General features: G+C 42.5%; 1 protein-coding gene and 1 non-coding gene across 2 annotated transcripts in view; both read right to left on the bottom strand.

The window, feature by feature from the left end:
• Positions 1-24,337, bottom strand: part of LOC126473648 (serine/threonine-protein kinase meng-po) — a 368,324-nt gene that overhangs the window by 162,564 nt on the left and 181,423 nt on the right. The gene's annotated exons all lie outside the window — the stretch shown is intronic.
• Trnat-ugu (transfer RNA threonine (anticodon UGU)) lies at positions 16,868-16,942 on the bottom strand. Its single transcript has one exon. It is a non-coding gene; the product is annotated as a tRNA-Thr (tRNA).

The raw sequence follows: 24,337 nt of genomic DNA, 5'->3' as shown, positions 1-24,337 counted from the left end.
ACCACCACTTCACATTTGCAATGGCTTATCTCGCTCTGACATTCAGCTGTTATATTGGAATGTTAATCACATAAATATGTTACCTAGGCAATGTATTCCTGAAATTTCATTACACTACATTAATTATTCATTGCCGCGCGGGGTACCCGCGCGGTCTCGGGCGCCTTGCCACGGTTCGCGCGGCTCCCCCTGTCGGAGGTTCGTGTCCTCCCTCGGGCATGGGTGTGTGTGTTGTCCATAGCCTAACTTAGTTTAAGTTAGATTACGTAGTGTGTAAGCCTAGGGACCGATGACCTCAACAGTTTGGTCCCATAGGAACGTACCACCACCAATTATTCTTTAGCGTTGCGATTTTCTTTCTGTCAGTGTAGTACACACTGTCACGGTGTTAATGTGTTGCATTTGGAATCAGTCAACCCATATAAATACATAGGTGTAACAATTTGTGAGGATATGAGATGGAGTATTCTTTGTCGTTGCCATTTTCTTTCTGTCAGTGTAGTGCACACTTTTACAGTATTACTGTGTTGCATATAACTTACCAACGGAAGCCACCGCATCTACTGTCGGTAAACACATGCATATTTACCGGCAGGCTTCCAGGGATGTCCTAACAATCCCAAGGTTTATGAGGATATGAAATGGAGTAATCCCATTGGCTACGTCCTCGGCAAAACAGGTGGCTGATTTAGTTTCACTGATAGGTAATTGTAAGCGATACCCCTGGAATACTAGACTGTACCGCAATACAGTCTCGCCACAACTGGAACACCGGGTATTAAGACTTACCAACGGAAGCCACCGCATCTACTGTCGGTAAACACATGCATATTTACCGGCAGGCTTCCAGGGATGTCCTAACAATCCCAAGGTGCCAGCGTCGCCCCAGGCTGCACCACAAGCACAGAACTATTTTCTATTATGCCTGTCACGTGCCGGCTGCAATCCGATTGTGTCAGCTTCCGCCCGGCCCATAATCGCTCCGTTCCGAGCGAGACACAGCCAGCACCGCCGACTACAGCCTGACAGAACTCTGCCTGCAGCATGCTCCCGAGCCGCCTCACTTTCGCACGTGCGGTCGCCGCTTGCCTCGTACGATACCGCTTCTTCGTACGCTCCACGAACAGCTACTCGATCGCCGTGTGCAGCCGCCGCTCGCCACCTTCAACGGCCTCTCCGGACGCTGTGTGTCGTATTAGGGTGAGTTTATGCAGCCCCCTCGCTACTCGCCGGCATGGTGCAGCGATGGTGGGTCAAACCCACTGGGTCTTATCGTCTCATCTAATTTGCACCACCGCTCTTCGTCTCACTGCTGGCCGCGATCCTCGCTAGGCGATGATACCAATTTGGCTTGTGCTTCACGTTACGACCATCGGCGTATGTTCTGAAACTTGAGATCTCATTGTCTGCTTCAGGGTCACTCCAGAAGTACCGTATTTGACTGCTGCTTGTTGCGTGTTGTTTCTCCGGGCCTATATGCAGGCAGTTTTGCTTGTTGCGAACTGTGGAGACAATTCAGTAACAACAACTATGAGTGATGATTTTAAACAGATACTGAGCCTTTTCACTATTAGGACAAAAAACGCTGTTCCACTTGGTCTTGTCTTCTTGCATTAATTTCCTAAAATAGATACTATTATTAAGTGCTATGCATAGTTCTTTGAAAGTGCAGATAGAGACGATCTAAAGTATTCAATTATTTACACCTTGTGGTACTTCTCTTTCCCATAACCACAAAAGCACAAATATCAAAAATGAACATTTTGATATTAGTCAAACTTAGACGTAAACGTCTATAAATGTTATATCTTTTAGCATCTATAGTTTTTAATCTCGAACTAGGAAGGGATTAAGTACAATGTTGCAAGGGTTTTTACACTCCATCCACAATGTAGTCTGATCTTAATTTAATATTGTCTTCTAGTTCCAAATGCCAAATGCACATTCTGCTAGCTGTAGGATGTTCACAACTTACAATTGTTTGCGATTTATAATACACTCCTGGAAATTGAAATAAGAACACCGTGAATTCATTGTCCCAGGAAGGGGAAACTTTATTGACACATTCCTGGGGTCAGATACATCACATGATCACACTGACAGACCCACAGGCACATAGACACAGGCAATAGAGCATGCACAATGTCGGCACTAGTACAGTGTATATCCACCTTTCGCAGCAATGCAGGCTGCTATTCTCCCATGGAGACATTCGTAGAGATGCTGGATGTAGTCCTGTGGAACGGCTTGCCATGCCATTTCCACCTGGCGCCTCAGTTGGACCAGCGTTCGTGCTGGATGTGCAGACCGCGTGAGACGACGCTTCATCCAGTCCCAAACATGCTCAATGGGGGACAGATCCGGAGATCTTGCTGGCCAGGGTAGTTGACTTACACCTTCTAGAGCACGTTGGGTGGCACGGGATACATGCGGACGTGCATTGTCCTGTTGGAACAGCAAGTTCCCTTGCCGGTCTAGGAATGGTAGAACGATGGGTTCGATGACGGTTTGGATGTACCGTGCACTATTCAGTGTCCCCTCGACGATCACCAGTGATGTAGGGCCAGTGTAGGAGATCGCTCCCCACACCATGATGCCGGGTGTTGGCCCTGTGTGCCTCGGTCGTATGCAGTCCTGATTGTGGCGCTCACCTGCACGGCGCCAAACACGCATACGACCATCATTGGCACCAAGGCAGAAGCGACTCTCATCGCTGAAGACGACACGTCTCCATTCGTCCCTCCATTCACGCCTGTCGCGACACCACTGGAGGCGGGCTGCACGATGTTGGGGCTTGAGCGGAAGACGGCCTAACGGTGTGCGGGACCGTAGCCCAGCTTCATGGAGACGGTTGCGAATGGTCCTCGCCGATACCCCAGGAGCAACAGTGTCCCTAATTTGCTGGGAAGTGGCGGTGCGGTCCCCTACGGCACTGCGTAGGATCCTACAGTCTTGGCGAGCATCCGTGCGTCGCTGCGGTTCGGTCCCAGGTCGACGGGCACGTGCACCTTCCGCCGACCACTGGCGACAACATCGATTTACTGTGGAGACCTCACGCCCCACGTGTTGAGCAATTCGGCGGTACGTCCACCCGGCCTCCCGCATGCCCACTATACGCCCTCGCTCAAAGTCCGTCAACTGCACATACGGTTCACGTCCACGCTGTCGCGGCATGCTACCAGTTTTAAAGACTGCGATGGAGCTCCGTATGCCACGGCAAACTGGCTGACACTGACGGCGGCGGTGCACAAATGCTGCGCAGCTAGCGCCATTCGACGGCCAACACCGCGGTTCCTGGTGTGTCCGCTGTGCCGTGCGTGTGGTCATTGCTTGTACAGCCCTCTCGCAGTGTCCGGAGCAAGTATGGTGGGTCTGACACACCGGTGTCAATGTGTTCTTTTTTCCATTTCCAGGAGTAGCTCATTGTGAAATTATAACAGATGATTGGCCAGCGTAATCGAACGTTGCTAGATGAAGATGTGCATACATTTTGATTTTTCTACACGTGGATCATTAAAATAACACTAAGGACCGAACTAGACCTACACTAATGGTTGGTGATTCGTTTTTTCTATCGTGCAGTTTGACACTATGCTAAACCTGCGTGAACTCTATAGGCTTGCGACCGCAGCATTGACGCCATTTAATAACTCACTTTAATAATTCACTTGTGAACGAACACATATATCAAAGCCACTACCATTTCAAAACTTTTCTTGTACCTGTAACTATATTGCACTCCAATAATGTACGGTCTATAATATATATAACGGTGAGCTATCTGCTATCGCTCATTTTCGCTACAGGATTTGTAAATGAAGTGGACATGGTTGACAAATAGCGTCATTTCACAATGGCTCTTACGAATTATGGAAAGGTAAATAGTTTATTAAGAAGCTAAGATGCTACAGTATTATGTGTGCAAAAAATCAGAGTTTTTTGAAGACATACTTCTTCCAAAATCGATTGAGAAACGTTACAGAAGGAAAAAAATCACGCGAAACGAAAAGTAGGAGTTTTCTTTTTTCACAGGGAAAGTAAAGCTTTTAAGAAAACGGTATTTTGATAAGACGATGTGGTGTAGTCTTACAGACTGCCAGAAGTTTTTAGCACGTGAAAATCATTTTTCGCTGTCCCAGCTCGGTGCGCAGCGAGATGCGTATCCTCAGGTTATGTTTATGCTGCTACCTCGTAAGCTTAGCGCTCGCCTAGTGCCTTGTTCATTTCCGCTGCACCCTCGCTGCTCCGTGCCCACCGGGAGTAATTACCCTACAGCTCGTCACATATCGAATGAACTGCTAGCAGAGTCAAACGTCGCTCTTTTGGAATGACTTTGAAACAGCCTGTAACGGCCCGAGTTTCAGGAGACATGGCGCTGGTCATAGCGAGAAACAAACCAGCTTGATATCATGGCCGGGCTAAGATTGTAGAGGGCTGCGTTGATGCAGGTTAAATGGAACGGTAAGACCCAGTGTTCTGACACGTCATCGCCATGCCACGCTGGTGAGCAGTGAGGTGGCAGCATAAATCCTAGCGTTCTTCGAACGGCCCAGCCCTTATCAGGACCGCCATGGCTCATTGCTGACCACTGCCTCGTTGGAACTCTGTATTCATCGACGCTGGGGGAAACTCACTATTTCTTTGGTCGAACGTAGGCTGCGTGAACCTCCTCCTAGTGTGGTGCAGTGTTTCCCTTACATCAGACCTGTCAAGCAGTGACTTCTACTATCTTTTTGTGAAACAGTGACTCATCTTTTCTTGTGTGGACAGGTTTCCAGTTAATCTGTTGTTCATACCAATGTACACTGATATGATGATCGAAGTTTCTTGTTAATATCAATGTTCATTGAAATAACAAGTGAAGTTTCATTGCTACTGGTGGAATGTCATTTAAAATGAGTTGTTTCGTTGAGGCCACAGACACAAATGTAGGATATTGGGAAAACGCAACAGTTTGTGAGACCGATACCACATAGGTCTAACAGGAGATAATTAACATGTAAAAACGAAAGCATTCACTGCCACAGATTTGATTGATCTATAGGAAGGCCTCATGGAAAAGCTAAAAAAGCATGAACTGCCAGTCGCTAGAAGATGGACGCCGTCTACACCGCAAAAGTCAGCCTAAAAAGTTTAAAGATACAACATTGAGTGAAGAAACTAAGAATATACTACAGCTCGCTGTACGTCGCTACCTCAGGGAGTGTGAGACAAGATTAGTCTAACTGCTGCTCGTACAGAGACATCCCAGCAGTCAGTCCTCCCGTGCTCCGTACGTGAATGGAATAGGAAGAAACCGGCACAACTTTTCTGAACACCTCTCTGGAAGTTTATACAAGGTCCAACAGAACGCAAATTCATCAGCGACAACATTTTTCGTTACACAGGCGGAACCTTCTGCTACAAACTTGCTGGCCGGCCGGAGTGGCCGAGTGGTTCTAGGATCTACAGTCTGGAGCCGAGCGACCGCTACGGTCGCGGGTTCGAATCCTGCATCGGGCATGGATGTGTGTGATGTCCTTAGGTTAGTTAGGTTTAAGTAGTTCTAAGTTCTAGGGGACTGATGACCTCAGAAGTTAAGTCTCACAGTGCTCAGAGCCATTTGAACCATTTTTGAACACACTTGCTTTCGTGTGCGTCATTCTACCTTTCGTGGTAGAATATCGACAAAGCAGCTAATATATAACTAGAGCGGCCGTCACGAAATTAGACATCTCAAGGTCACACTCAAGCTGAATGTCTTGTGTTTCTCTGTGATATTGTGTGTTCACATGTGGTTTCGGACTTCCGTGGAATGTGCGCTGACGCGTGTTTGGTGGTGTTCGAATGACCCTGCCAATAGCGAAGAAGGCAGGAATAATATAAACTTCCCCCAAGTTCGTAAAATACTATCTTTTTGTGAAACAGTGACTCATCTTTTCTTGTGTGGACAGGTTTCCAGTTAATCTGTTGTTCATACCAATGTACACTGATATTGTCGTATTTGCCAATACACTGCATTCCGTGTTAACAGTGTAGTAACATCAGCACAATCTATGGATGTGAGCACGTGTTTTGATTCTGCAAGAAAGGCATATAGATGAAAACGGAGATAACGTAATTTGACAGTTTTGAAAAACGTTGTTGAACAGAACTGTACTTCGATACTACGACAGAGGCGAATATCTGTTAGCTAGAAAAATACGTAGTGATCTCCGTCAAAAAATTAATTAGTCTCTATTCTTTCTCTTCTCCGCTCACTTGGCTCTGAGCACTATGGGACTTAACTTCTGAGGTCATCAGTCCCCTAGAACTTAGAACTACTTAAACGTAACTAACCTAAGGACATCACACACATCCATACCCGAGGCAGGATTCGAACCTGCGACCGTAGCGGTCTAGCGGGTCCACATTGTAGCGCCTAGAACCGCTCTGTCACTCCGGACGGCGCGCTCACTTGGTTTTTGATTGAGAAAGTATAATGATGGGCAAAAAATTTTAAGAAATGCAGAGACATTTCAGCAGCAAGAAGGAAGTTTTTTTTTGTGAAATGCGCTTACCGCTTGCTGACGACACTAGTCATACACTATAAATCGACAGAAGTTGGATTTCACAAAACAACACGCAAAAATATATGTTGCTCTATTCCAACGGAAATACTGACCTCAAAGTACCTACGGGATTTTTATACAGTGTATATTAGTGATTTGGGTGTTGGGTGCAGTGACGAAGGGCCAGTGAGAGCTGCAAATAAATTTGAGAGAGATAGGGAATATTCTCGGTCCTACCAAGGCGAACCGTCGGAACTAAAATCCTGGCGGCGTAATACAAGTAATCGCGCACTATCGCTCACGGAATCTCTAAAAATAAATAAATAATGCGTTCATACGTGACACGGTACCACGATGATGTTTCAGGTTACCAAAATTAATTTCATACTTTTCTGAACACCTCTCTGGAAGTTTATACAAGATCCAACAGAACGCAAATTCATCAGCGACAACATTTTTCGTTACACAGGCGGAACTGTTTCACTCTTGTTACGGTTTTTCTTTTTAGCTCTATATACGATGAAATATGTATCACAATATACGTAAGCTTTGAGAATGTTCATACATTATTCTCAGTCCAAGTATGTCAGTGCTTCAGTTTTTCCGCGGGTTGAAGTAAAAAAAAAAAAAAAAAAAATTGTTCAAAATTTCTTTTAACGTTCATTTTTAATTCCTTTCGTGGCAGCTGGCAAGAATTTTCTTTTGGATAATACGCTATCATATTCTAGAATAAAAATAGAGATCTATAATATTTTTTCGGAATTTTTGCTATCATTTGGAAGTATCACTAACTGGCAATGCTGTTGGACGGTGAGATGATCTTGAGATGCCCATTTTCGTGACGGCCGCTATAGGGCCTACTTCCTGTCGCGTAACATTATCCGGTGGATGTCTACTACAGCCAACGACCAATCACTGATCTACGGTTAGTTTGCACCAAGGTTGAAATTAAAGCTGTTCATTAGCCATTAGCACATTGTTCGGCATGAGATACTCAATTTAATTTACAAAACAAGAAAATTTAAAAATGCTTCAAATAAAGCAGACAGAAGAGTATACAGTCGTCTAAAAATGGGATTCACAGAAAATGCTAAATGCTAAACAGGAAGGGTTAAGGAAAACTACATGGATGTTGAAGCATTCGGACTATAGGAAACGTGCCGCCCATAAAAAAAAATTAAAAAAAATAAAATAAAAAAATAAGCATATCTTTGGAGGAAAGAAAAGCGGTTGTATAAAATATCACGAGCGTAGGTAAGAAGCAGTAAGATGCAAATAAGGGTTAACCGAATGGTGGCAGGAATACGAGTATGCAGTAGTGCTGTACAAGGTATATAAACCCGAAGTCAACATTATGCTAAGGGAGGACGTAAATTATGATGAGATAAAAGGTATGTTATTATGAAAAAAATTGACATTATAGAGATCAACGATGAACTTCAGCAGGTGTCACTTGACGTCCGCCCAGACCAAATGCAGCGAACAATAACGAACAAAATGAAAATATAAAAAAAGTTGGTAGACTGTATACGTTGGCAAGCAGATATACGTAGGTCGCTGGTTCAAATCCGGCCTGAAGTAATATTTTATCGCCTCAAGGTATATGAACCTGAAGATAACATTATACAGAGAAGACTAAGTAAATTATGATGAGATGGATGATATGATATTGAGAAAAGAATTTGACATAGCAGTGGACCATGTAAGTCGAAGCAAGGCATTTGCAGTAGACTTTTCCCTCAACATTATTCAGATTATTGAGAGAAAATACTATGACAGAACTATTCCACCTGATACGCAACAAATATGATATAGGCGAAATATCCTCAGACATCAAGAACAAAGTAACATTTCCAATTGCTAAGGTGACAGTTGCTGACAGTTGATAATGTTACCAAACTATCGGTCTAGTAAGTGATGGATGCTACCCTATAGCGGCCGTCACGAAAATTGGCACCTCAGGGTCATCTCACGGTCGAACAGAATTGCCAGTTAGTGATAATTCCAAATGATAGCAAAATTTCTTGCCAGCTGCTACGAAAGAAACTAAACATTAACGTTAAAAGAAATTATGAAGAATTTTTTTTTTACTTCAACCTTCGGAAAAACTAAACCACTGACATACTTGGACTGAGAATAATGTATGAACATTCTCAAATTTTATGGATGCATGTGACACATATTTCAGTCAACATTGTCGAATGCTTCCTCAAAATTCACTAATTATTTTATAGAAATATCGGAAAACTAGTAGAAGCCGAGCTCAGGGAACATCAGTTTGGATTTCAGAAAAACGTAGGAACACACGAGGCAATACTGAAATCACTATAAAGGCATGGGTATTTGCGAAATAATTAACATTGTCGGTTGAAAAAATGGTTCAAATGGCTCTGAGCACTATGGGACTTCATATCTGAGGTCATCAATCCCCTAGAACTTAGAACTACTTAAACATAACTAACCTAAGGACATCACACACATCCATGCCCGAGGGAGGATTCGTAGCGGTCGCGCGGTTCCAGACTGAAGCGCCTAGAACCGCTCAGCCACACCGGCCGGCACATTGCCAGTTGAAATAGTTGTGCACAGTGTATATTCAGTAGCATGAAATCCAGCACACCGACAAATGCAATCAAATGGTATCGCTTTTGATGTCAGTAGTGCAGTATATAACAAGACATTAATGATTCAGGTTGCACAGGATTGAAATCGGTGTAATGGCATTCGGCTCTGTGCGGTGTTAGTGTGTGCGTACTCACGTGCCTTTGCTGCAGATAGAAGACAGATGCCATTAGTGACAGTGCATTTTGTGCACATACACCACGACTATGACGTTGCCTCGTGGAAAACAGCTATCATGTCTTTAAAAGCAAAAATCGGCAGGCACAAGGAAATGGGACTCTCTAATAATAAAATTACCAAGAAGTTGAAATGTTCAACTACAGTGACTGATAAATTCGTTAGACCGGGCGCACGATACGGACAGAACGGAATATATGGGCAAAGTAGAAAATTATCTGAGCCATATAAAGGGCTACTTTTGCGCAGACTAAGGTCATAAATCGTTTTTCTTTCAGCTTGTTGCTGTCAGTAACTGCCAGACGTGTACGACAAATTTTGTCACATAATGAAAACCATGCATTCGAGCAACAGCTGCAGAAACCCAGGCTAGACTGGAGTTGCTGAAAGACATACGTATGTCATGGACTTCAGAGTGGTATAAAGTGACCCTCAGTGATGAGAAGAAAATTAATTTTGATGGGCAGGATGGGTTCCAGTGTTACTGGCACAATCTGAGAACAGAGCAGCAGACAAGAATGAGCAGAAGCTTTGAAGGTGGAAGTGTAATGATTTGGGCAGCCTTCTATGCTAAACGTAAGTCATGCATTGTTTGGCTGAACACTAGAATGAACCATAATATGTACACTGAGATGCTAGAGACAAAATTGATTAGAATGTATGAGGACCTAGGGGACGAAACTCTGATGTTTCTAGAGGATAATGCATCTCGTATGTTTCTGCTACAACTAAAAAGTGGTTTGAAGATAAAGATATCGCTGTCTTGCCATGGCCCTCACATACCTCGGATTTCAACCCCGTGAAAATCCTTTGAGAATACTTTATTACAGTGGAAAGCAATTTTAAGGCCATATGTGCGCTGAAAAGAGAGACACGAGAAGAGTAGGCGACAATTTCACTGCAGTTACCATTAACCCTAACGAAATCAATGCTGAAGAGAATTTTTAAGGTAATTAGGAAGAACAGAGGTTGGACAGAGTTCTGATAACACAACAATTCAGCAAGACAGCCAGTTCCTTTATACCAATTTCCATCCAGGAAATGCAAGAGCCCTTATTTTTTTACTAGTGTTATGAAAGAAACTATGTAAGTCCACCATTATTTCTTGTGTATTATATGGATCTACTACTTTCGTAGTAAATTCGATACAGGTATGCTTCAGACATTGTAGCATTACTTCGTGGACTCCTGCGCTTACACCCACTACTGTATTGCAAGATAGGCTGACAAAAGACGAACTTGCGTTTATACCATTAGTTGATTTTGAGAAAACATTCGACAATGTTGACTGGAAGCCGCACTAAGATTCAGAAGGTCACAGGATAAAATACAGGGAGCGAAACGTTATTAGCAACTTGTATAGAAACCAAACAGTCGTTAAAATACATGAAAGGTAGGAGTCCTAGTACGACATCTACTCAAAAGTAGGACTGGCCAAATAATTCCCTCTGATCTTAGTTTATGATGTTAGATTGCAGTCTGTGAATTCGAAAATTATTCTTAACTACGCTTAACTACGCTTTAGAGCAGACCTCTAGTTACAGAAATGTGAATAACTGAATAAAACTCATTGGCTTATTCGTTCGGTTACCTCGGCAATTGTCGGGTCCCTGTCTTTGAAGTGCCAAGTAGGAGATGCTCCAGACACAGCTCAATTGCGGAAACGCTGTTCCTCCTACCACTAGCTTGAGACGTGGCAAAATCCCAAATATGTCTGACAACACCGAAACCGTCGATGTACTTGCTGGAGGGACTGAGAATTATCTTGCTATATTCACTTGGTATTTTCCTGTAATTGCAACTGAATAATCTGAGTGAGTCTCACTTATGAAAGGACAGAGCGTTAGCAAATTTATCTTCTGGAGTCCGAGAAGTTAGTTCTAAGCAGAAAATACAACTAAACTCCTCTTTTACATTGCGTATTATCCGTTTTAGCCATCATTGGAGGAAAGATGGAGGGCTGTTTGGCGCAATTGTCTAGTAGATCAGCGGTAGAAGGTACACTTTTCAAAGGGAAGACTCCGTTAGCAGTCGGTTCTAATCTTGCTGAAGACAAGACTTTATCACCGCTTTTGTCCAGAGCTACAATTAGGCAGATCGACAATCACTAAGGATACCTCCTCCATAATTTTTCTCGTTACCTTCATTCAGTAACCTTTTAGATGCAAAGGTGAGGAAACTGCAGAATTACACACGTGCTAATGCCTGATTTATCTGCCTCCACTAAGCTAATTTTTGGTTTCTTGTATTGAATACACAGTTGTATTGCCTTAATAGTACAAATGAATAATTTAACTGCATTTCATCATACGTCTACCCCTGCTGCTAAATTTTCATACCTTCGTGGTAGTTCTGTAATGCTACTTCTGGGGCTTGCGGACTGTGCGTAGACACAGACCGTTGCGAGACCAAAGTGCCTAATATCTTGCTAATTCCTGACGATTTGAGCACGCTCGTATTGCGGTTGCTTTGTTTTCTTTAAAAAGACATTTGTTATAAAGTTATCATGGTAACTTGTAATCCATTTGCATTAATACAATGCATACTTTGTAATGTTTTTCTATCCTCTATTGAACAAAACAAAAATAAAAGCTAAAGCAATTATTAGGAATAGAGTTTCCCTTATTAAGTTAATCAGTCCGACACTCAATCAGGTAGCTTTTCGACTTCACGCTGTAGAAATCTATTAATCTGGAGTGAAATACTTCATCAAGCCAAGTATGAAATCATCCTGATTTAGATTTACCGTGATTTCCCTAAACCACTTAAGGGAATGATGATTCCTACGAAATGACATGGTCAGTTAATTTCTGCATCTGCCCCATCTTCAATGATTTCCTTGTCGATGACACGTTAAGTATTAATTCATTCCGTTGTTCTTTGACTTTTGAAACTTGTCCATTGGATATGACGTATAATTCAAACCAAAACAATCGGCCTTGAAACAGCACAAATGTCTCGAGCTGCGTCCACAGCCTAATCCCCTCCACCCCATCCCTTATCAGTATCCAACGCAAACAAAATGTCACAACTGTTAGACCTTTTTCCAATTGGCGCAGGGTTTCGTAACGCTTAAAGAATACTCTTATTAACCACCCAGTGCGCAAGATGCAATCCGTCACTGCAAGTAAATTACTAGAAACTAAAAAAAAGATGTTAATACACTTGTAGCAGCCTGCAAGACAACACTCTAAACAAAGGTGCCACGAACGTATGCACTAACCTCTTTTCTTTGTCAGGAAAAATTTGTCGGCAGCTGCAGATTACATAGTTCAGTATTCCTCTTGTCATGAGATCCATTAGCAATGGTCGCAGGGCTGTTGTTACTGCACGGGGTTCACTCGGTTTGTGCCATACATTTAGCGCAGTAGATCAAACCATAATAATAAACAGGTTTATGCTTGTCAAAGCGAATGCTGCAACGTGCGCTATAGATCATAGGCGCAAAGCGCGAAGCGTTGAGATGACCTGCACGGATGCTGGCTGGCTTCAGAAGACTGGCGGCTGTTTCCGTCATTTGCTGCATCAGGATGAAACTCTCGACCACCGATGGTTCTGATCGGGACAGGGAGTCACGAGCTCTCACGTGGAACTGCTTCTCGAGGGTTGTTTTCTATGAAGCGCATATTAGAAAAGGAATTAGATTATCTTCGTGTTTGCATCAGCCTGATACTTTTAGCAGTGTACATGAGGTTTAAAAAAATGAAAGAAGTAGTGAGTCCGAATTCTCCACTAATTACAAGTCGATTGTGGACAAGTCTGTTCCTCAGCACCATTGCCTAATGGACCGGTTCTTGGACATTACCTGAAGGTCTTGTGATCGATTCTCTTCTGGCCCACAAATTTTAAAGCGCGCCAAAAGACGTCCATTAGTTCTGGCAAAGCTAAGTGAAATACGCCAGGCTCGACCGTTGTTCAGAATACCATTAAAACAGAAATATCTCCACGACTAACTGGACTCGCGTTGGCTTATATTAGACCATGACAGTGGGCGATGTCACAGCAAATGAAAGCTCCTACACACGAAATTTGTGACATTATTGAAACATAAGCTATTTTATAATTCACTATCCATTTCGAACAGAAAGTTTCAAGAAATTCTTGTCGTGCTATACAGTTCTGTGTTTATTTTCTTAGTACATAGATTCTTTCGATATTTCTGTACTATACTGTAAATGATCACACGAAAACGTCGGGCCTGCTGGTCTGCCGGTAAAGCACGTCTGGAAACCGAGAGACTGTGGGATCAAATCTCTGTTGGACTACAGATTATTTCAGTCTTCTTTTTAACTAGCCTTCATCTTTCAGCGATGCGAGGAGTCGCCAGAAATGACACGTGGTTCGGGTTCAGTTCAAACTTTAGGTCCTTTTTCCTCGGTTAGATAAATAAGGTAGGTTAGGGACACGCAAGCTGCCGAAGAGGCGTCCAGTTGAGAGACTTGTACCAGGATATTGAGCCATTCGAAATTATTACTATTGTTACCACAATAATTTCCTCGTAGACTTTGTAATCCATCAGTATATTAAAATTACATACGCGTTTTTCTTTGTGACGACCAGATCATTGCGAGCAGCTTATGGAACATATGGAAATGCAACAAAAACGTGATAAAGACTGGTAGTGAACCATTGGAACCAATGTTACATCAGGTGGTAAGAGTTAATAAGTAACCTAAGTAACCTAATCTTTCTAACAAAACACGATGTTTTCAACTCTCCTTTCAAATAATCATCTGTGTTAGTAGTAATGTTTATCATTGATTGCTTTAAGATGCCTATTTTGCCACTCTGATTTTAGAAATTAGACAGACTATTGATAAAAATAATAACCACTATAACTTACAGCTCCAAGGATTATTTTATTTTGTTTTGTTTTATTTCATTTTTTTATTTATTTTTGGTGTGTGTGTGTGTGTGTGAGGGGGGGGGGGGAGGTGTTCGTTAGAACTATTGTTTGCACATTGATCCCCGACGCCCTAGCAGTTTATTGTGTTAGTAATGGACCTATAGAGAAATTCTTGTCTATCACTTCAGAGCTAACTTAAATTTTTCTTACATTTAAATAAATATTTTAATTTATTACGTCAACTGTAAGTGTTAAAGACTAGTTACCTGCATCTTTGGGATTCACCGAAAGTCCATCTCCTCATTCGCGTGTGATCAGGGTGACAGAAACGAAATATCGAGGTGACAGAAACGAAGTACTAGCTACTGTTGGTGTGAGTAGTTCGTTACCGTCACCTAATTCATGGAATTCCATCCGATGTTTGCACCGTTTTATTCCAGTTTGTGAGAAATGTTAAGTAATGTGCCTGAACTGGGACATATCAAGTCTTATTCTTGCCTCCATTCGCTTAGAGTACGATGACAGCTATGTAGAAAAGCCAGTGTCAATCGTGACGAGCATATAAAGCTGTGGGAAAAATAAAACTGTGGATCAGTAAATCTGTTTGCGAGGTCCACATCATGCCATACAAAACGCTCATCATGTAGAACGTCGATATTACCATTCTGCCATCATGTCTTATGACTGAATAAAACTGTCTTTTGTCTGAAACCCATTTTTTAAAATTCGTTTTTGATAACTTCTAATTTGGATCCACTTGGTGTCATATTTTTTGTTTCCTCTATGGTACACAATGCCTCTCCTTGTATGTTATGCAATATAACGGACAGTAAAAGTCTGCGGTGCAGCATAACAAAAAGGCGAGAGGTCACGCTAATTCCGTCACCGAATGTACGTTAGGTATCGTCCAGAATATCTGAAGAATGTTAAGTCTGCTATACTGCAATCAGATCTTTACAGACGCGCCTATACAGGCTGATCTGTCATATCAAACTGAGGCATATTTTGCACACACAAGATGCAGAAAATCCGTCAGTTTATCAATATGCATGGCCGCTTTCAGTAATCTAGCGATACTTGGTTTAGTTCTAAAAAGCCAAGACTGTTTTAAACGTAGGAATTAATGAGATATAAATAAATACTGTTTGACGAAAAAGACAAGAGTCAGTTTGTTATAAGAAATTATTTTTGTTTCTTCTTTTACTACCATTATTCCTGTCATCAGTTTTGATATTTGAATATGAGGTCCCTGGAAGTGTTCATCATTCAAGAAACTCAACAGGTTGAAATACCTTAACTTTGGTTTGTATGCTGTAATGAAATCGCTTCCTGGTTTCCGACACCCCTCTAATTTTTTAATTCCTACCTATTAATGTTTGTATAATAATATTGTTTATTTTAGAAATTGCATTATGTGTAACTTCCTGGAACTTTCATTTCACCGCACACTCCGCTGCAGAGTGAAAATCTCATTCTGTGTATGTGTGTTTGACCCTAGTTCTGCTTATTTCATTTAATCCATTAAACCAGTTGTTTCCTCTCGCGATCGTGATAATTTTTCGATTACCTGTTATATGAAAAACTCATGGTAGATTTTTATAAATAACTCGATGCACTGTTTTTTACTTTAGCACGTCATCCAATGTTCTACCTATGTATGCACTGCGATTCTTCTTAACAGAATCCTGTAAGACCGCTACGGTCGCCGGTTAGAATCCTACCTCGGGCATGGATGTGGGTGATGTCCTTAGGTTAGTTAGGTTTAAGTAGTTCTAAGTTCTAGGGGACTCATGACCTCAGAAGTCCCATAGTTCTCAGAGCCATTTGAACCAAGCTATATCGATTGTTTTCACGTGTCTGTTCCAGCAGTCCACAACTTCCAGTTTGATTGTATAGGCGTAACAGCGCATGTACACCTGTCAGGTGTGCTTGAAAGTGAGTCCCCACCATCAGTGTGAAGATTTTAAAAAGAACCAGATCTTTTTGCAAGGGTACAATTCAAAATTATTTTTGCGTATACGATTTATAATTGCACCTTGCAGATTTCAGATATTGAATTTAGTGGTCGTGGAGTAGGAACTCCATTAAAACCATGCGTTGGTGGAAAGGCATCTCGATCTCATCACTGAGATATCTGTGAAGTTCGACAGAGATTATGCGAAAGAACTTTCTCCCCGATTTTCAAGAATGTATAACAGGTCGCTGGAGCAGAGAGGTATACTTATCGATTGAAGAAAAGCGTACGTCATTCCAGTTTTCAGTAAGGGTTGTAGAAAGATGTACCTAATTATAGGCCTATATCGCTGACATCAATGTATTAAGGTAGAATTATAGAAGATAATTTTGCTCACCTATTATAAAGCTTCTTGAAATTTCCTCTATAAAGCATGGATTCCGCAAACAGAAACTTGCGAAGCTCAGCTCACTCTGTTTGTCCACGAGATACGCAGCGTTGTAGACAATGGTGCCCACGATGATGCCACGTTCTATGACTTTAAGAAGGTATTTGGTTGTTTCGCACCGTCGGTTAGAGAACAAACTACATCACTGAGTTGTGCCGATTAGTGGCACATCTGCTACTTATAAGGGAAACTCCCCATCGCACCCCTTTCATATTTAGGATTTTATTAATACCTTCAGCTGCTAACGGGCGTTGATATACTGTATATCAACGGGGACAGGTGAAAATGTGTGCCCCGACCGGGACTTGAACCCGGGATCTCCTGCTTACATGGCAGACGCTCTATCCATCTGAGCCACCGAGGGCACGGAGAATAGTGCGACTGCAGGGACTATCTCGCGTACGCCTCCCACGAGACCCCCATTCTCACCTTGGACGTCCACACACTACATTCGTAGTGTCCCACCCCATATACATATATGACCTTCCTCTTCTGTGCAGACGCACACATATTCCCCGAAGTCTTACGGGACTTGGTAAAAATGTCTTCCACGAGTAATGAGTGTGGTGGGGTGGGACACTACGAATGTAGTGTGTGGACATACAAGGTGAGAATGTGGGTCTCGTGGGAGGCGTACGCGAGATAGTCCCTGCAGTCGCGCTATGCTCTGTGCCCTCTGTGGCTCAAATAGATAGAGCGTCTGCCATTAATCAGGAGATCCCGGGTTCGAGTCCCGGTCGGAGCACACATTTTCACCTGTCTCCGTTGATATATATCAACGCCCGTCAGCAGCTGAAGGTATTAATAAAATTCTAATTTCGTTCTAGACGGCTGCAGGTCATCAATGGTGTCTGTTCTTTCGGAAGAAGGTGCACTGAACTGTGAAAAAAATAAAAAATAAAAACAGCGAACACTCTCAGCTTAAAAAGTGCAATATCTAGAGAAACTGAACTGCCGCGGCTTCGTGGTTAAGTGGTCACGGTGTTAGAGTGTAACCCGCACGAGCCGTATTCAGAACTCCCTCGTGCCGATTATTTTATTTTATTTATTTTTCACAATGTTATGAACTGTCCGTCCGCAGCTCGTGGTCTTGCGGTAGTGTTCTGTTGCCTCCCGCGCACGGGATCGCGGATTCGATTCCCGGAAGGGGTCAGGGATTTTTCCTGCCTCGAGATGACTGGATGTTGTTGTGTCATCTTCATCATTCATCCCAATTACGGTCGGAGGAAGGCAACGGCAAACCACCTCCACTATGACCTTGCCTAGTATGGTGGTGCGGGTCTCCCTCATCGTCCCCTAGGCTCCTCGGAGTATGGGACCTCATCACCATCATGAACTGTCCGTCCGGTCACTGAAGTGTTTTCTCTCCTTCTGTAGTCTTGACAGTAATACTATACACTGGTTATAGAACATGTGTCACGTGCTAAGATTACGTTACCGTCGCAAGTACACGTGATGAATAGTGAGAACATGCGAGATACAACATAGACATCTCACAGAAATGAAAACAACAAATAAACGGGTTTGAACTATGTTACAACAAAGAGTTCAAGGACCACAACTTCCCAAAGGGAAAGCAACTTCAGCAATGTTAAAATCGTATGTTTTGAGAGAACACAGAGAAGCTGTGTGAATGTGAAACTGTTGCGATCATTTGTTGCAGCTTATGTGCCAACTACTATGGTTTCCTCATTTCCTTCAGGGTGATCACATTCACATTCGTACGGGCAAGAAGGCATACCTCACTCACTCACTCACGAGGCGTACGAATTAGGTGCGTCGATAAGAGAGTCCTGTCATATGACACACGTACTGTCACGAATACCGTGAATGACACAGCAGACGTGTTTTCCGGTGGAGGATTCAGTTGACTTGTTGCCTCGTAATGAAACCTTTGCGGTTCCCATTCGAAAGCCACTTCCTTTCGGCTGCTGATAGAGTAGTTGTGCAGAATCAACTGTCATTATAGGTCCCCACCTTACACCTCGGTGTTGCAAACGTACGTTACATCACGACACAGACAAAAATTTGAATACAGCACCAAAAAACAAAGGAAAAAAGGCACGAGGAAGGTTTGAACATGCCTCACCGGCTTGGTAGTCCAACACCATGACCACATAACCACGACACCGTCGCTCTTCCACGCTGCTCTATATTGCACTTGCTGTCCTTGGACACTTCTACCACTAAATCTGAGGGAGGTGCAATGGGAGTTTCCCTTGTAAGTAATAGACTAAATGTACCACTAATCGGCACAACCCGGTAATGTATTTTGTTCACTGAACGACAGTGTGAAACTACCAATACCTACTTGAAGTCATAGAACATGGCATCAACCTGGGGGTCGTTGTCCACAACGCTACCTATCTCACTGTTTCTGTTTTGCTTTCTGTTTTCATTTAGTACATCTTCTCCCTGTTTTCACGCTTGATCTGTGTTCAGTTTATGACGTGCTGTCTCTCTTTCCATTAAGTCTGACGGGGGTGTAATGGGTAGTTTCCCCTGTTAGTGCCTCTCTCACGCTCTGCCGAAATCGGAGGAGCGTGGAGGGAGAGTTGGTTAGTGAGTCTCTGTCAATGAGTTGGTATCCGCTGTGAATGTGTAGTGCTGTTTTCTGGAGGGCGAACGCCACTGAGTTGGTTTTGGGATACGTCAGCGCTTATCTGTCTTTGGTGGCCTAGTCTGTAAGGGGGATGTCTTACAACTGTTGCTTGAGGCGGAGATTATTTCAATGTGGTGACTGACTTAAGTCCATCAGACTATTAATACGGTACGTCAACCTGTGTGTTCCTACGCCCTATACAACTGCTGTATAAAATGGCAGCTTGCATTTTCGGTTGTTAAAGTGATGACATATACTAGTGGTGTAAAATTATTCCACTTACATGATTTTTACTTTCGGTGGGTTGTGATACTACCGCTGTAGGTGGTATTCATGTGCTAGCTCAGTTCGTTTCTCATTCTGGCGTTGCCTTTCTGAGAGTCGTGTACGCCACAGCCACGTCCTCGTGGGATACGGCATGTAGTATTGTGTGTGTGGCACAAGCACAGTGAGTCTGAGAGTTCGGTTTGCATCGGCAACCATACTATGCAGATGTACATTGAAAGTTCTTTTTGAGTATGCTAAGGCGTGTCTTCACTATTGAATTAGGTACAAATTTATTGAAGTAATCGCTGTTAGCACCCGATGTCTTTTGATTTAACTCTGTGCGTTTTCAGTAGAATCAATCAGACACCCTTTGCCACGGTACGGCTAGTCGCTGCCGTTAATGTGGCTGGCCCTGCAGCTGATTGGGGCGTCTCGATTGCGTAGGCGGAGCTTCGGTTCTAAGAAAGTACATTATTGTTTGTTAAACCTTTGGCATTTTTAATGAAAGATTTATTACTATAGTCACTGTTACTTAACTGTAGGATAACTTTAAACATTTGACTTCCCTAGTGTGCAAGGTGTGTAAGTGGTGTTATTAAATTTTTTATTTTAATTCATATTTCATTGGTTACAGAACTTGATGGGTTTCTTTAAATGCTTATTGTTGTTTTTAAATTCACTTTACCAGGAAGTTTTCAGAACTATTAAAATTTCACCTGTAGTTTTGAATTCAACGTCTTTGTGAACTGTTTAAATTTGGTGTTTCATCAATTCGTCCGCTTGGACATCAAACTGTGGAGAGTGTATTTATCATTGATGGTTAACAGTTCAATAGCTTGTGACTACGTCTTTAATAAATATTTGAAACTGTCAGTCAGCCTTTTTAACACTCTGTTCTAGCTCCACCTATACATGTATTGCGGAGTATTGGGGCACATTTCTGTTTCTCCAAGACTTCCTTGCAGAACTTGTCAATGCAACAAAATCGAGAGATGTAAAGATAATGTCAGGAGTACCCCAAGGAAGTGTGTTAGAGCCGTTATTGTTTACGGTACACGTAAATGATGTGGTGGATAACGTCGGAAGGTTCACGAGGATGTTCGCTGACGAAGCAGTTGTCTGTAATGCGGTAGCAACGGCAGTAGATTGAAGCGATTTACAGGAAGACCTGCAGAAGATCGATGATTGGCGCGGGAACCGGCAGCTGGTCCTGAACATTACTAAATATAACGTAGTGCGCATAAAAAAGCGAAGAGATCCACAACTGCTCCATCACACTATTGCCGACAAATTACTGGAAATTGTAACTACTGTGAATTACGTCTTAGGCCTACCCATCCGTAGCGATCTGAAATAGGATGAGCACGCAAAACAAATAGTAGGAAAAGCAGACGTCGGGCTCAAATTAGTTACAAGAATCTTATTGAATTCATCCACGAAAGGAGTGCCTTGCATAATACTTGTTCTACCGATTCTTGAATATTATACATCAACCGGATGACCCTTACTTTGTTGGATTGGTGATGGAGGTAGAAAAGATCCAAAGAAGGGCGATGTGTTTCGCCACGGGATCGTTTAGCCGGCGCGAGAGCTGCTCAACAAACTGCAGTGGCAGACGCTACAGGAGAGGCGTTGTGCATCACGGAGGGGCTTGCTATCGAAAATTCGAGAGAGTACGTTCTGGGAGCAACATACTGCTTCCTCCCACACGTTGTTGTTGTTGTGGTTTTCAGTCCTGAGACTGATTTGATGCAGCTCTCCATGCTACTCTATCCTGTGCAAGCTTCTTCATCTCCCAGTACCTACTGCAACCTACATCCTTCTGAATCTGCTTAGTGTATTCATCTCTTGGTCTCCCTCTACGATTTTTACCCTCCACACTGCCCTCCAATGCTAAATTTGTAATCCCCTGATGCCTCAGACCATGTCCTACAAACCGGTCCCTTCTCCTTGTCAAGTTGTGCCACAAACTCCTCTTCTCCCCAATTCTATTCAATACCTCCTCATTAGTTATGTGATCTACCCATCTAACCTTCAGCATTCTTCTGTAGCACCACATTTCGAAAGCTTCTATTCTCTTCTTGTCCAAACTATTTATGGTCCGTGTTCCACTTCCATACATGGCTGCACTCCATACAAATACTTTCAGAAACGACTTCCTGACAAATCTATAATCGATGTTAACAAATTTCTCTTCTTCAGAAACGCTATCCTTGCCATTGCCAGTCTACATTTTACATCCTCTCTACATCGACAATCATCAGTTATTTTGCTCCCCAAATAGCAAAACTCCTTTACTACTTTAAGTGTCTCATTTCCTAATCTAATTCCCTCAGCATCATCCGACTTTATTCGACTACATACCATTATCCTCGTTTTGCTTTTGTTGATGTTAATCTTATATCCTCCTTTCAAGACACTGTCCATTCCGTTCAACTGCTCTTCCAAGTCCTTTGCTGTCTCTGATAGAATTACAATGTCATCGACGAACCTCAAAGTTTTTATTTCTTCTCCATGGATTTAAAACCTACTCCGAATTTTTCTTTTGTTTCCTTTACTGCTTGCTCAATATACAGATTGAATAACATCGGTGAGAGGCTACAAGCCTGTCTCACTCCCTTCCCAACCGCTGCTTCCCCTTCATTCCCCTCGACTCGTATAACTGCTATCTGGTTTCTGTACAAATTGTAAATAGCCTTTCGCTCCTTGTACCAACTTTAGAATTTGAAAGAGAGTATTCCAGTCAACACTGTTAAAAGCTTTCTCTAAGTCTACAAATGCTAGAAACGTAGGTTTGCCTTTCCTTAATCTTTCTTCGATGATAAGTCCTAAGGTCAGTATTGCCTAACGTGTTCCAACATTTCTACTGAATCCAAACTGATCTTCCCCGAGGTTGGCTTCTACAAGTTTTTCCATTCGTTTGTAAAGAATTCGCGTTAGCATTTTTCAGCTGTGACTTATTAAACTGATAGTTCGGTAATTTTCACATCTGTCAACACCTGCTTTCTTTGGGATTGGAATTATTATATTCTTCCCACATACCTTTCGTGAAATGATCGCTATGAAGAAAGCCGAGAAATTAGAGTTCATGTGGAGGATTACAGACGTTAGTGTCACTCTTCCCACGCACTTTTCAAAATTAGAATAGGGAACAGGCCAAAAGGTAATGAAAACCACAGGTGATGGAAGAGTGGGTTGCGCGTTCCTGTGTCGCAGCACATGTCGCAGCACATGTTACAAGCAATTGATTTCGCTCTACAGTTTAGGTTCTAGATTTTCTGCATAAGCTACAGCTAGCCTACATTTGCAGCTTTGTACTACCTGCAGAACCTCACATTAAAAAACATTTTAATTGTAACGAATTGTAGAAGATTGCTCCAAGATAATCAGGAACTAGCCCACCTCAAGACAACTAATCCACTGGTAATAGTCACTAAAGGGAACCAAAGTCTCAATAAGCAGTAAAAATGTAGGTGAATCAAAAGACATTCTAACATTAAATGTAATGGGTTGGCCGATAATTGTCCCTCAAAACGGTGCATTTAAAAACATCTTATTACCGCCATCAGACTTTAAGGATGTCCCACGAGGAATGGTCAGTATTCAGGGATATAACAGGAACGATCATTCTAAGTAAAAAATTCTAGTAAACATCGGCTCTAAAATGCGCATCCTTAAGAGCTATGGGCACTTCTTGATCTTCGATACTGTGAAACAAACCTCTTCTACTGTAAGCTGTTTGCTTTCCATATTTTGGGAGGACATAGTATGGACCAAAATAAGAAAAAAATCCCCAGTAAACGTGGAGCTCTAAAATGCATACCTTAACAGTTACAAACACTTGCTCAGTGGAAGAGATGTGTTTCACACTAGCGAAGATGAACAAGTTCCCATAGCTCTTAAGGTATGCGTTTTAGAGCCCATGTTTAGTGGTCATGTTTTCCACGTTTTGGTCCGTACTACCATCACTCAAAATATGGACAGCAAAGAGCTTGCAGTTGGTTTGTTTCACAGTATCGGAAATGAAGATGTGCACATAGCTTCTAAGGAATGCACTTTAAAGCTCATGATAACTATAATTTTTTGTACCGAATGATCGTTTCTTTCCTATGCCGGAATATTGACCGTTCCTCCTCAGGAACCCTGAATAGAAGAACAAGACACCAGTGGGAAGACGAATATGAATCACCGATATGCAGCAAAGGGAAATATTATGCACAAATTCAGGCAAACATCCCATCGAATCCCTAGTTTCGAACAGATAAGGCAAACAAAAAAAGTTTATAGGTTCCATAATTCTCACGAGGTTTAATCTTGGATCGGTCCCCAGCCATCTTCACCGAAGACACGTTGGAGACAACTCTTATTGTGCACGTGATGGAGCAATAATACGAGATGTCAAACACATTTTTTATGCAGACCAGAAAACTGACTTCACATATCTACATCTGGATCTACATCTACATCTATATCCATACTCCGCAAGCCACCTGACGGTGTTTGGCGGAGGGTATCTTGAGTACCTCTAACGGTTCTCCCGTCTATTCCAGTCTCGTATTGTTCGTGGAAAGAAAGATTGTCGATATCTCTCTGTGTGGGCTCTAATCTCTCTGATTTTATCCTCATGGTCTGTTCGCGGGATATACGTAGGAGGGAACAATATACCGCTTGACTCCTCGGTGTTGGTATGTTCTCGAAACTTCACAAAGCCTGCACCTAGCTACTGAGCGTCTCTCTTGCAGAGTCTTCCACTGGAGTTTATCATCTCGCCTCGTAACCCTTGTCCTGGGTGGCCTCCAAATTTCGACGGTCTCGATATTCGGAAGCTCTACAGGACCAGACCACTTTTCATCAAATGTCAAACAAAGCCAAAATACGTTTAGTTAATAAG

Source organism: Schistocerca serialis, chromosome 4, assembly GCF_023864345.2.
Source record: "Schistocerca serialis cubense isolate TAMUIC-IGC-003099 chromosome 4, iqSchSeri2.2, whole genome shotgun sequence".
NCBI classification, from domain to species: Eukaryota; Metazoa; Arthropoda; class Insecta; order Orthoptera; family Acrididae; genus Schistocerca; species Schistocerca serialis.
The sequence above is the reverse complement of the archived record's forward strand: the minus strand, read 5'-3'. Positions and strand labels throughout refer to the sequence as shown.